This window comes from Lagopus muta, chromosome 2 (genome assembly GCF_023343835.1).
Source record: "Lagopus muta isolate bLagMut1 chromosome 2, bLagMut1 primary, whole genome shotgun sequence".
Classification (NCBI taxonomy): domain Eukaryota; kingdom Metazoa; phylum Chordata; class Aves; order Galliformes; family Phasianidae; genus Lagopus; species Lagopus muta.
This window is the reverse complement of record NC_064434.1, coordinates 96,826,980-96,841,943: the sequence shown is the minus strand read 5'-3', so window position 1 is coordinate 96,841,943 and position 14,964 is coordinate 96,826,980. Positions and strand designations below refer to the sequence as shown.

General features: G+C 39.0%; 1 long non-coding RNA gene across 1 annotated transcript in view; it reads right to left on the bottom strand.

Moving 5' to 3' along the window:
• Positions 1 to 13,984, bottom strand: part of LOC125689016 (uncharacterized) — a 56,259-nt gene extending 42,275 nt beyond the window's left edge. Inside the window, exon 1 of the long non-coding RNA XR_007374990.1 lies at positions 13,851 to 13,984. This is a non-coding gene — a long non-coding RNA (uncharacterized LOC125689016). The remainder of the gene's footprint in view (positions 1 to 13,850) is intronic.
• Between the last annotated feature and the right edge of the window lie 980 nt (positions 13,985 to 14,964).

Sequence of the window (14,964 nt, the reverse complement as noted above, 5' to 3'; positions counted from 1 at the left end):
CAACAAGCCTCATTCAGATACTGGACTCAACACCCGTCCCTCCGGAACACAGCACAGGGTAACAGCAAAGCATCTCAGAAGTAGCTCCTTCCTTTGGACGCTAACCAAGAGACTTCATGCAAAAAAAAAAAAAAAAAAAAAAAAAAGGAAGAGTTTTATCTCTAGAGCTGTGCACATTTGTGGCTGTTTCTGTAATTCCCACTTTTCAACAACTATTCTTGCCCTAACTACAGTTTCTTGACTTTTGCCAGAATTTCGAATGATGTGAAGGGACGCATGGTGAACACAAAGCTCCCCATCTTATGGCTGCGGGAATTAGATTCTGAACTGATGTATATTCATATCTACCTTTAATTAACGGGCCAGATTTCAGGATTGTTTTAGCTAATTACTCTCCAGCACAACTCCCTTAGAGACTAAAGTGGTAGGATAGCCACATCTTCCATGTGCATTTGTGCTCAATCTTACTATCATGTAAGAGGACAGGAAAAGTAACAAACGCTGGTCACTTTAGACGTTTGTACTGGATGTAATTATACTCTACATTTTCATAAGAGTATAAATCACAATTTTCATAAACAAATGAAAACTTTGGGTACCTCTGAAGGGAACAGATGTAAAACAGACTCCTTGTTGCTCAGAAAACTAGAGGTCAAATGTCCCTGTGTAACTCCTGCATGTAGCTCTCAGAGATTATCACAATAAGTTCCCTTTTCTTATTTTAGAGGCAGCACTTTCACTGTTATGTAACAAAGGCAAAATCTGTTGAGGTCAGGGATTCAAAGAACACCAGTTTCATCCACTGAACAGCCCTTGTCTCTCTGTGACAGGCCCTGGGAAGGTCATAGGACACCACAGGTACACATCTCCCTGCAGTTATCACTCATCCATGTCAGACCTTGCTATCTTGTTTTAATCTATGCTTTTATGGGAGATGCTGTCTGCACAGTATCCTCAGCTGAGAATTAGCTTTTCCTGGAGGCACTAATGCACACAATTGGCACCTGTTTTTCTTGAGTATTTCTATCACCTCTCAAAGACAGAGAAAATTAAATCTCTCCTACATTCATTGAGCAAATGCTTAATGCATCAAGTGGGGAATTCCAGACTAGCTTATGGCTAGCACTTACTTTACCTCAAGCAGCAAGACTGCATAGCACAAGGGCTGTCACAGAGTTTGTTTTGAATTCTCTGGTGAGAAAAACATATGACACGTATCCTGGATGTTTGAAATCTTCCTCCCCTCCTAAGGAAGTCAGGCTACCTTTGCTGTTTGTGCACAGCTGATGTTACTTTTCTTCAGCCATCTGCTGTGCACACATGCTGCAGAGAGGCACTGAGGTCTTTTATCCTAGGCCAGACAACAACCTTCAAAAAAGTAAGGTAAAATAAGGATCACACGACAGAGGAGCAAAGTACTGGGAAAAGACCAATATCTTTCTCAAAGATCTGCATCTCTCTGTAGTTCCTGGCGTGCTGTTTTCAGTTCTGAATACGGCAATTTCAAAATTGAAAAATCAGGAAAAATACATGAAAAAGGGAAACTGTTGCACTGGTTATGTAACTAGCCCAACCAGGCTTTAATTTTATACGCTGACATAAGATCTTTGCATATTGACAAGCATATGAAGCAAAGGGCTCTTTTCACTATGTTGTATCATGAATAAAAAGAGAACTTTTCTTCAACTTTTTTGTCTCTGGATTGTCTGTGTTTAGAGGCAGTTCTTACTTGATCAGAAAGTAACTTGAACATAGGCCCTCTCATCTTCTCAAAGATTGCTGCACTGTGCTGTGATATACCCCTTACTGGTGAGCTACAGAACACAACCAGAATGACAGAACACAGTCAGGCAACAAGGAATGCAATGCACTTCTATACTCCAAATTCACTGCTTATTACTGTGATTTTTATTTCATTTGGAATAGGAGACACAGATAACGTAAGTGCAGGCTACAGACAAAGACCTGCAAAACTCCATGCTGAATCCAATCCAACGGATTTGTTACAGAAACAGAGAATGAAGATTTATGTAATTAATAGTGAAGGTACTGCAACCAGCGAGTCCAGAGCTATGCAATTACAAGGAGACATGCAGTGTACACAATCAGGAATCCTTATCAGATTGTTTGGTCTATCTTTTCCATTTAAAAGTGATGTTTAAACTATGTTTATAGACAAAAGAACTGATCAATGAACTTGTCATTTTGTCACGAATAACACAGAAAAAATTAATCAGGTGATGAAATTATTGCTTTTTTTTTTTTTCATTTGGAGAATAAACTGAAGAAATTTCGAAAAGATTTTGTCAAAATTTAGGAGGAACATGCATCAACAAGGCCAAATATTATATCTTTGAAAATTTTCTGTGAGCAAACATTTCTAAAATTATTCAGAAATGAGATTTTCCAAAGGCAAAATATCTGGAAAAAAAACAACAACAACAACAACAAAAAACAAAAACAAAACAAACAAAAAAACCCGCAGATTTACTCCTATTTAAGCTTTTCAGCTGTTCATCCCTTCCATTAGAAAATAATCTTGGAGATAAACAAAAACTTCACTGTTTTCCTGTGTTTCCAAAATAAATTACAGTAACTTTATACCACTAAACAGGAATCAGCTGTATAAACAGTTTACCTGCCTCTGATAGCATCAACTGTAGAGAGATAACTATAGAGAGGGTAACTATATTCAAAGAAGGAATAATTCAAGTTATGGTAACCATTTATCATGTACTGAAATACAATATGAAGAAGCAAATAAGAGGGGAAAATACTTAAAAATCTTCATCTTGATTAAGCATCCTCAAACTTTATACTAAATAGAACATATTAGGCATCACTCTTCCTCTTACACTTAAGCTTACCCAGTAGTTGTGATTATAAGCCCTTGATTCAAGGTTTGACTGTCACTAGCCAGATAACGTCTGTTCAGTCATTTCTGAAACCTAGGTGTCTGATTTTCCACATTCATTCCCTTAATCCACGAACAAACAGACGTTGTATCCAATTTGCATGTATTTTACAACTTGGAAACAAAACACTATTTTTCTGTCAGGTAGCCATCCTGGACACCTTGATTAATTTCAGTAATATAAATACGAAGATTTTGCAGATCTCAGGTGGCCCAAACATGGGAAGAAGAGGATAAATAATCATATCCTCATATCCACTGTATCGTTCTCTGCAAACTTGAATTATAGCAATTCAGTGATCAAACAATTTGCAGTTGTGAACACTAAGAAAGAGGAGCCTTTGAAATATGTCAGCACGTCAGGAATATATCTCCCCCTCCAGACTCATTATTCCCAACAGATCAGCATATGTAAACCTTTCATTACGCATGTTCAAGTTGCTCCCACCACAATCTATAACAGAAAAATATATGCTGTCGCAGAGCATGGGCATGCGTAGTAAATGTTATCTGTGCTCAAGAGCCTAGAAATAGATTGGAAGCTACATGTGTGTTACAGATTTATGTCATTATAGCTAGATACATCAGGTACATGAAGAGAAATGATTCTGATGGACACAGCTGGCTTTCAAAACCTGCCTCTGCAGACATACTTACAGCAGTAAAACTGTCATGTTCCAGTTCAGCTCCTGACAAAAGGATATATATAACAGAGCTCTACTAATGAGGTTGCCTTTACAGTAAAAGCACATCAGCTGCAGATCACACAGTATTTGCTACTGATACATAACACCCAGAGCAAATCTGACACAAGAACTGCAGATAAAAGAAGTTTGTTGAGGAATTACCTCCCGCTCTACGGAAGTACTTTCTGAAGAGCTGCAAAAGGTTTGACTCTACTTTGTCCCAAATTTTGTGGTATCAACCTCAATAAAGCAATCAGCATAGAAACCCTTCTCTCTGCTTTAAGTAACAAAGAGAAATAACAAATCAAAATCGAATAATCTGAGTCTTCTCATGCAATTTCAATTGTCATTCCTCCAGTCACATTACTTTTAGAGGGTTTTCAGTAAGAACTGAACGTTGAATTCCCCCTGTGCTTCTGAGGACAAGACCCTCATCTAGTCCAAATTAACACAATGTAACAAAACTTTTCCCTATTTGTATCATCTAAAGATTCAGCTTTTGTTTGCCAAGGAGAGTGTTGCTCAACGGCAATACATTTTCTGGTCCATGTCTTTCCTGACACCACTGTAATTTGCAACATTATCAGGCACAAAAGGGAAAGACTAACCACCAGGAAATCTACCTGCCTAGAATACATGTATGTAGTTAATCTATGATCAAGAGAAAAAACACAGAGACCTGGCTGTAAAAATATCCTATAGTTATCCTAACGTGCTGTTTTGGGCCAGACTTCATTGTTTGCTTTATTCAGATGCTCTCCTGCCTCCTTCCTCACACCCTTAACACTGTCAGTTTGCTGTCAGCTTTACAGTATCAAGCATGTGATCTCCCCACTGGTACCCTGTTCAGTGTCATTTAAGCTGCCCAGTCTGCAAGGCCACCAAGGTCAAGGAACTGTCAGGAGTAAGGTTTCTTAAGTGCAATGTGTGAGACACCATCTGACACTGTTTATAGATAAAGTTAGCCTCTTATTGACCACAGGATAGAAGTTAAAAGCACTGCTTTGGGAGTTCAAATGTGTTAACCTCTAAAGTGATGTTTGAATTAGGGTTATAAAGGGCCTAAAGTTTTGATCAGAGGTTTGGAGAATAAAAAGAATTTGGAAAAATTTTAGAAAAGGATCAGAGTGGCCACAACGAATGTGCCAACTGCTATATTATTGTTGATTTAATTGAGTCCATCTATCAGGTCTGTGCATTATGTGATCCAGTTCCAATAATGTTTCCCTGCTGCAGCTGACAAAATACAGACTATACACTTCAAATGCAGTTGTCGGTCTTTAAAACAGGCAGTTACAAAACATGCTGGCTGTTCTAGCAATCAATAATGGGAAGGGCAGTGTACGTTGGACCAATTCCCAAACAATTAAATACTTGCCAGTGTAAAGTAAAAAACAGTACAAGACTATGCCAAAAGCTTGTTCACTGTTTGGCAACCCATAGTATTACAAACACCAATGGTTTAATAATCAGGCCAATTAACAAAGCTGGAACTGCAGAAAAGTTTTCTGAGAAGTTTTCTGATTAAGACACTGAAGAAATTGCAAATACACCTTCCCTTGAATTGTACCCATATGCCATCTGGAATTCTGCTACCTTGTTTTCCCGGAACTTGACTCGCAGAGAAGGAGGTTAGATACACATGATGAATTGCATACACAAAATCTGAAGATGTACACTATCTTCAGAGAAAGAAGCAGTGCCAGAAAGAAGGCACCAAATAGCTTAAATATTTTAGAGCCTTGAAACTACACTTTACAGTCTGAAATGAACAATTCAGCCAAGCCCTGAGAACAAGAGAGGGAAAGTGTCATGCCAGGGTGCAACAAGGGCCAGCTAATATCTCAGGGACCAGCTGCTGAGTGTGATGACATTGCCAGGGGACAGACAGTGAGGCAAGCAGGGCAAGCCTGCAGCAACAGCCAGGAGCAGTCCAGAACCCAGAGCCCTGAGCTCCAGCCAAGTCTGTGGTATCAGGGCCGGGGCTGAGGGCAAGACATCATATTGCTTGTCAGAGTTGGTTCAGCAGGGCCTAAGGCTGGGCCAGGCAGCTCTGTGGAGAATTTTGAGAGAGATCCTACAGCATCACTGGGGCAGAGAATGGCTGGCCAGGGTTGGGTTGAAATAGAATCCTGGTCCATGGGGAAAAAATTGAGCGAATTCCCATGGGAAGCAGGCACAGCCAATAATGCCATTTTTTCCCCCTTAGGAATGTCACTGCTTTTCACTGTTAAATAAGCTCTCTTTCCATATCTTGGTTTCACCACAATGAAGTTTTAAGTATGTTGACATTTTAAACACTGTGTGTAAGAATGGTAGGAAGGTGCCCTCTTCCAACAGGGACGCTAAAAGTGTACAGACTTCCCTTTGCTATTCCACAGTCTTGCAATAAGCACACTGCTCATCTTCACCAAAATAAGGCTTGGGCCTTATTTTATTATATGACAGCTAATGCCTTTTTATAAAAATCCTCAGTCTTTCAAAGTGTAGAAAACATGATAGATTTAGTAACTTTTCTCTGAAACTTCACAAGAAGTGCATTATGTTCAATTATTCTTGCTATTTGCTATTTGACCTAAAAATTGCTTTCCTCACTGCAAGATAAGATTTGATGAATGTGTTTGAGGGAAGGATGTGACTAGGAGGTTTCCCTGTAATCATATATGGGCCTTACAAGTTAAAAACAGCCTTTTGCCCTCACTTGTTGATCTACATCTGACTGTACTGCATAGTGTGTAGTTTGAACATGCAGACTAGCTAACATAAAGCTACAAATAAGGACCTTACAGCCTGAGACCTTAAGGGAGATTCTCTGACAAGGCAGCTCAGACTGCCACCTGGCAAAAGGAAGAAAAGGCTACAATTTTTTTTATATATAATATAATATATATATATTATAATATATTATATATATATAATATATATTATATATTATAAATATAATATATATTTAATAAGAGAATGTAGTAAAAAAAAATTCTTAATATCTCCAGCGAAGGAGACTCCACAGCCTCTTCGGGCAGCCAGTTCCAGTGCTGTGTAGCCTTCAAAGAAGTTTTTCCTCATGTTCAGATGGAACTTCTTGTGTTGCAGTTTCTGCCTGTTACCCCTTGCCCTTTTACTGTGGACCATGAAAAAGATCTGCTCCCACCCACTTACGTCCCATCCTTTTGATATTTATAAGCATTGATAAGGCCCCCCCTCTGTCTTCTCCCGGCTGAACATTTCCAAGTCTCTTAGCCTATCACAGAACCATAGAATGGCTTGGGTTGGAAGAGACCTCAGAGATCATCAATCTCCAACCCCCCTGCCACAGGCAGGGCCACCAACGTCCATATCTAATACTTTTCTCACATGGGAGATGCTCCAGGTCCCTAACCATCTCTGTAGTCCCCTGCTGGACTCTCTCTGTACAAGTTCCCTGTCTTTCTTGAGCAAGGGAGTCCAGAACTGGACAGAGTATTCCAGACATGGTCCTCCCAGGGCAGAGTAGAGGAGGAAGAGAACCTCCCTAGACTTGCTGGCCATGCTCTTCTTGATGCACCCCAGGACATCATTGTCCTTCTCAGCCACAGCGACATACTGCAGGCTCATGGCCAACCTGCTGTCCACCACAACACCAAGGTCCTTCTCCAAAGAGCTCCTATCCAGCAAGTCAGCCCCTAACCTGTACTGATGCATGTGCTTTTTCCACCCCAGTTGTAGGACTCTGCACTTGTCTTTGCTGAATCTCAACTGGTTCCTCTCTGCTGAGCTTTCTAGCCTGTCCAGGTCTTGCTGAATGGCAGCACAGACTTCTGGTGTGTCAGCCACTTCACCCCAGCTTTGTATCAGCAGCAAACTTGCTGAGAGTTCACTCTATCTCTTCATCCCTATTGTTGATGATATTGAACAAGACCATACTCAGCACCAAGCCCTGGGGAACGCTGCTAGTTACATGCCTCCAACTAGGCTCTGTGCCACTGATCACAATACTCTGATCCCTGCCAGGCAGACAATTCTCAGTCTACTTACCTATCTCACAGTTTCTAAGCTTACCTAGAAGAAGTTTATGGGAGTTGGTGTCAAAAGCCTTGCTGAAATCAAGGTATCTACTGCTTTCCCCTCATCTACCCAGCTAGCAATGGCATCATAGAAGGCTACCATATTAGTCAAGCATGATCCCCCTTCACTGAACCCATGCTGATTACTTCTATCAGGTTCTTCTTTTATTTCTAAGAATAAAATGTCTTACACTCGTTAAGTGTAAGTCTGTTGCTCCTTTCTCAAGTCCACAGCTGTTAAATACAGAGAGTTCAAAATGAGCGTGTTTCCCTACTTACAGTGGTGCTCTAAGATATTAGATCCAGATTAACCTATCTCTAACTCCATCTACTCATATCCAGACTGTATTTCTATGAATTATATGGAATAATAATCTAACCATATTTTATATTCCTCCCACTGCATAGTTGAGGAAATGACACCGTGGAGGTAGTTACTAACCTTTCTTTTAATGGCCGGTTAGTATGCTCCTTACACACACACAAACTCCATAGACTTACCTTCAAAGTCTTTTCTGTTTTTAAAAGATGGTCTGTATGCCTGGGACAACAAACATTACTAGAAACAAAATATTGAGGTGCATAAAATGATGATAGAAAACAAACTGGCTTCCTTGGTTCCTTCACCTCTCCCTGTGACACTCCACCTTCCCCGCCACCCCCCCCCCATCCTGTCCCACTTTTCATTTTCTGTCTTTCCTTCTTTCTTTATTGTGGTACATGAAACTGTAATGTGGGAATAACTGGATACAGAAATACATACCTATTAGCTTTTAAGCTTCCGAACCTTACAAAACATTGCATCATGCAATTTATAGGCATGTTCAGAGAAAGATAAAGCAAATCTGGCAAGCGTCATTCCTCATACCCCAGACTACCATTTCAGAGTGCTGCAGACTGCAATTCCCCTCCTTTAACCCTATGATAAAATGAGTATCAAATGTCTGTAGACCAGACCCCATGTATTCCTAGTCCAAAGCCATGCAACTACAGATGATACTATGGTTATATCACGAAAAAAAATCCATCCAACCATGAAGAAGGAAGGTACAGACAGAGTAGCATGTGGTGTTTACTTCAGAAGTGTCAAGAGAGGCATTCTTAAACTTAGTCCTACAACTGCTCAGCAGAATTATGCTAGATGTTTGGGCTTCCAAAGAAACTGTGACAGTCTCATCAGAAAGTGGAACCAGGGTTATACATGCATCCCCCTTTCACACTTATGCTGAGGAAAGGTACATGTGAGAAAATGAATTCCGTTAGGACATTTTTAGTTTGTAGCAGAAAAAAAAAATTACTCAGCACTTTATAAGGAAATGGCACTGATTTGAGTTGCAGTCAAATTCAAATTGCTTGTTGGCAAGCAGATAAAGAGAAACACTGGGAAAAAAACAAACTCTATGTGCGCTGTAATAGAAAAAAATATAGTTCTAGAGGCTAATTTTGACCCCAAAATTTTTTTGAGATCTCTCATAATGTTAATATCCTTTTCTCTAAGTCAGGGTCATTTTAGATAAATGTATAATCTGAACTACAGTCTGTAATTATTCAAGATTTCTAAGGCATGACTGAGTTTAAAATCAATGCTTTGTCTGAATGTTCCATCTTAGCAGGAACCAGTAGGCATTTAGAAAAGAAACCTTAGGTCCTGATCACTTGCAGATATTATTTATAACAATCAGAAAAAAAAAAAGTTCAGTCTTGAAAATTCATAAAAATGCAGGCTTGATTTCCCATCATTTAAGAGCAGAATAAAACATAAGTTGGTTAACTTAAGGTAATATTTTATCCAGAAAACGCAAGAAAAGAAACATCCTAATTGACTGAAAATCCAGCTGTGGACTTAAAATAGAATTTTTAAAAGTCACATTTTTCATGTTACTAAGTTCAGCACTGTCTAGTCTTTGAAGAAACAGTTTTGCTCAACAGAGCTAGCCAGAGCACTCAGCATTCACACGGGAACTTTCTTCTGCTGTCAGTTGGCCCAAAAACATGGCTGTGAGACTTACCATATCCTGGCTGCTGACTATTCAACATATCGACTAGGGCCACCTTCATACACAGAGAAGAGATTTAGACATGGAACTTTTTGGGCTTTTTGTGGATGCTTTGCTCTGCTTAAAACATCTTGACTTTTACCAGAGAGATTTTGAAAGCTGATGAAAGAATCTGTGCACTAGATCTATTCCATTTTAGTAGTAATGAAACTCTCTGTTCCTAAAGGCTCAATCTAATTCCTAATGAAATAAACAGCATAACTCCAATTGAGTTCTAAAGAGTCAGGATCCAGTTCCATTTACTTGGGACTCTTCACATGAACACTTTCTGTTACCAAGATAAAAGTAGTCAGAAACTGAGTGTTTGATTGAAAAGAGTATCTCTAGAATAATTAATGGGACATTTTCCACTATTGGTCCCCTAATAGAAGCTTCAAAATACATATGCACTGCCTGTTACACAAGCATTCTGAACTTAAACTAGCCACTTCAATTGTTAATTTCCATGTAACATCCATCTCATAACCATATACATGCAAATCCTTTAGTGCCATGTATTTTGGGATCTTGAAATGAGTCCCTGCTAGCAGTAACTTTCCTATGTTCAGGCCTTTACCCTACCTACTGAACTCTCGCCCTGTTTCCTTGCCTCATGACTCACCACTGAACAAGTCTGTCTGTGCAGTGCAAGCTATCTCTAATCACAGAGGCCCCAAATCCTTGTCACTCAAAAGAAGTACAATAGCAGTGTTCCAAAATTCAGCTGAACTCATGGGCTTTTGGCTTGTCTTAGAACTGATTGTTGCTGGAGAAAATGCTGATTTGGCGAAATCAAGACATTTCACAGAACCACTTTTTCTTTTTTTTTTTTTAAATCGAGAAAGATTTCAAACTGAAACCTCTTCAGTTTCCTGACAGCTTATCTATCCAGCAAATTGACAGCTCATCAGGTAGAGAGGCATACAGCATCTGCAGTTTATTACCCAAGTGGAGACAGGGGACCTCAGGCTTCCAACAGATCACTGGAAAGCTCAGTAGTAAGAAACAGAATCTATCTCAATTTATGAGCTTCAAAGACAAAGTTTTTCAGAGGATGAAATATCAGCACAGACAAATAGAAAATAAGCGCCAGGACATTTGCAGAAGAGGATCTGGCTCTTGTTTTGTAATATTTGATTAAAACGGAATTCCACATCTCTAATGATAAGCTGCCAAAGTTGAACATCAACTGCATGAGCAGCTATGTGACAGGATGTGGAAAACTACTTTGTGTTAATGATTCTATGCTCTTATCAATATTTTACAGTCTCCACACGAGCAGGTTAGTGTTTGATAGAAGATACCACAGTGGAAGCAGAAAGTGTCAAATCTGACACTGAAAGATTTCATGCTGCTCCAATCATGTTCAGCAAACAGTTGAAAGGCTTGTAAAAGAAAAATGCAAAAAATGATACAAAACATACGCAAACTAACCTCACAGTACAATGCAACAAAGCATTTAATTACTTAGATGCTTGCTATTAGGGGAACAAGAGAGGCATAGAACTGCAATGAATAATCTTTAATAGGAAGATAACCAGCTGCTTGTATTGCATAAGGACTTGATCATATAGCTGACTCTTGATTGGAATTTTTTAAAGAATTAATGATATATAAATCACATGATTAAAGCAACGCAGGGTGTTTCATAAATGTGGGTTCTTTATATAAACTGTAAGTTTACTCTGTGACCAAAACCTGGCTCTGTTTTATACATGCATTTTAATTCAATTGCAAGAAAATCAAGTGGAGATATCCATGTAGACAACTAGAAGTTTTTCAAGTGTTCATTTTACTCAACTCTTTCTACCCGCCTTGGTTAAAATTCAGTGAAGTTCTGCTGATTGGCTAGAAAATTCTCCACTTGAAGGGCCTGGGACCACAAACCTGTGTTGTTCTCCCCACTGGGGCTTCACAGAGGCACCCACTCATAGATAAGCCCACAGTAAGCACATTTCTATACAAACACCTTCTGTTTGTGCATTCGTTACATGTGATTTTCCCATTCATAATTTTTCCTAAATCCCAGAAACCTGTTCTGAGCATTTGACCAGTCACTCTTTACCTTCTTACGTTAAGGGGTCTGGAGGAAAATGAAAACTTCGTAATATGAGATTCAGTCCACTGACATGAGTGTGGAAAAGATCTTTGACACTGTCAAAATCACCCGTTGAACTAAATGTATTTAATAAAGACATAACTCTCTTGATGGCAGGAAAATTAAAACATTTTATCTCAAAGACTTTTTTTTTTTCAGATCAATTCCAATTCTGGTATTTAAAGGTGGCCTCAAACTGTTCCTGTTTGTAAAGTAGCACATACTTTGCTAGCCTGAAGACAGGAAATACTCTAGTCTAGAAATGTCTTCTACCTGCACGTGGGATGGTTCAATACCATCCCAAAAAGGCCTAAAATGTCAGTAAAACCCTCTGTTGTTTTTTTTTTTTTTTTTTCCACAGGCAATTCAGGAATAGACTGATAAATAGAATAATGATAAAGTTAACCTCACAGTCTAGGAGCAGAGATGCCTCAGAAGGTAATTATGAAGGCACAATTTCTTCATTCTTGAACTAGAAGATAGTTGAGAGAGAAATAACCTTTGTTCCCAGAAAAAAAAAAGCCAGGATAAACAGGATAGACAGAGCACAGCCTGCTACAGTCTGCCAGCGCTGCTACGAAAGTTTGTTTTAGCCTGATATGATTTTTAGCTCTCTTTGGAAGATGCATGCCATTGATGCTACATTTGTTCTACTTACTGTCAGTATTAAAATCTTTTTCCTCCTCTGCAGGGAAAGCTCAGTCACTGAATCTGCCTACTCCTTCTCCCATCCCTTCAGCTCCCTTCCCCTCTGACACTCAAAACCAAGGCATGAAGTTACATCTCTCTAGTTCTTCCATCAGTTACTGTGGTATGTGAGTTCCACTAAGACATGGGTACGTTCCAAAAATAACATGCAAATAAGGACTTCTGTGTTTTCAAGACCTGACCCAAAATATTTATTTATCGAGAAGTTGAAATTCTCACGAGCAATGGGTGAGATTTGGAGGAGAGGAGATCTGCAGCATGCCTGCTCATAACACTGAATCTGAAACAAGAAGTACTATAGTATAAAAATAAAGGGTAAACCATAAACAAAATGTCAGTAGAAATGTACATGTTAATATTATAACTCACATCAATCACTTTTATTTTAGAAAGAAGCGATAATCAAGGCATAGGTACACTTAAGTGTTTATAGAGATTACTACAAATTCTTGAATGATTTATTACTGCCAGGGCAGTAATGAATTGCTTATGGTAAACAGGAGATTCACAGTTTCCCAGAAGGAATATTCCCCCACAACAGGATACAAATAATTCCCAATGACTTCAGTGCTTTTCCTGCTGTGAAGAACTACTAATTTGCTGGCTTTGGTGGGAGTTATGAATAATTTGCATCAGGAAAACAAAATCCTAAAGAAAGAAATTAAGAATGCCTGTCTATTTCTTAAATCTATTTCAAATATTCCCCTCTCTTAGTTGGAAGAAAAAAAAATCTACTTAGAACAAACTCCTCCATAGAAATTCAAAATTCTAACAATATCTATAAATAAACATACATGGCTGGTATAGAGCAGAAGGAGCAATTAAAGCCCTAAGAAGCTGAAAGAATTGTCATGAAAGTAATTGTCTGTAAAATATGTGTCTGCTGGACAGATTTCACCAGCTAACAATCAAGATGCCTTCAACCTGCAGATGGACATAGATGCACAATACCTCACCAACTTGCATAGTCACCCCACTAAAATTACTGTTTCACTTATCAGCAAAAAGCAAGTGCATTGAAAAATCAACCCAAATAGAAGATTCTTCTTTCTGCTTGTCATGTGTGTATACACCTGTCCTGCCCATCTATATCACTTGTCTGACAATTTACCTGATGCACAAAAAAAAACAACAAAAAAAGAAAAGCTCATCTTTGAGAACCATATGTGGAGAAAAATTATTCATGCATTCAAGGAGACATAAATGGTAATATTTAAGCTGTCCGACCAGCAGACGGACAATCAGAGAGCTGTTGGCATACCTCGTTAGTTATTTGAGATTTCCACTGCAGGAAAGTGGTTTCAAGAGATCAGTGAAATATGCATCTTTGGTAGCTGAGTAAGCAAGACTGTGTATATTTCTTACCTTGTCCTTGCAGACATCTGGATGGGATGACACCTGATGACAGGAAGCACAACCAGAGGACTTAGTCCAGCATGGCGACTAGCATGGAAGGAGATTCTACTGCAATCTCCAATGGAATGGCAGCACTGAAGAAATCACTCCTGGAAAAAAAAAAAAAAAAAAGAAAAAGAATTATTACATTACTCTCAGACATCCTAAGAGAACTCCCACAGATGTCTGTGAGAATATCAGCACAGGTTGGTGAACAAATATGGAAAGACAGGGGTTTTCATCAAGAAGAAAATGCACGTAGTGCTCTCCCAACTTAAATCAGAAATTTTGTACCTGATGCAGGATTTATGTTCAGCTGAGCCTTTCCAAGTTAATGAAGATACACAAAACTGAGTAAAATATGGAAATAAATCCTTGTAAAAGTCACCCATATAAAAACGAGAAGTCCTGTGCTTTACATCCCTAACATGTACTATCATGAAGTGTCTCTGATTGTACTAGAAAAGTCAGATGAGTTCCATCTTCAATAAATTGAGGGGAGGATTGTATTATGATCAAGCAGTTCAGTACTATCACATTATGCTGGCAGGATAGTTCAGGAACAGAGCATTTAATCTATAGATTTATTTTCCTTCTAAGGAAATCCCAAAAGATCTAACAGTTAGCGTGTATACAAGATTATAAGCAATGCATTTCCTGGAATTGGTTTGCACTTGAAGAAAGTAGGGACACCCCTTATAGCTAAGTAACAAAGTTTTTGCTGGATAGAGATGAAGTAAACACACAGTTTTGTAAGGGACTTAAAAGGGAGCTGGAAAGAAAGTGAGGCTTCATCCTCCATTTTCAATATTTTTTGAAACACCTGCCTTCAGTTAGTTCCTAACCTCCAAAAATAAGTATCCCTTCAAAGCAATTTCATGGGCCCTAAGGCAGGTAATTGCTGATCTGGATAAGTCAAGAGCATCCACTACAGAGGAAACAACAGCAGGAAGCAGGGAAATCATCTCAGATTTCCTCTGGCTTTATTGGTTGACTGTTAATAGGGAAACCCCACCTACATATCTTATAGGGTCAGAACCATAACCGGAGGCTATAGGGCATACAGCTTCTCAATCATTCCATT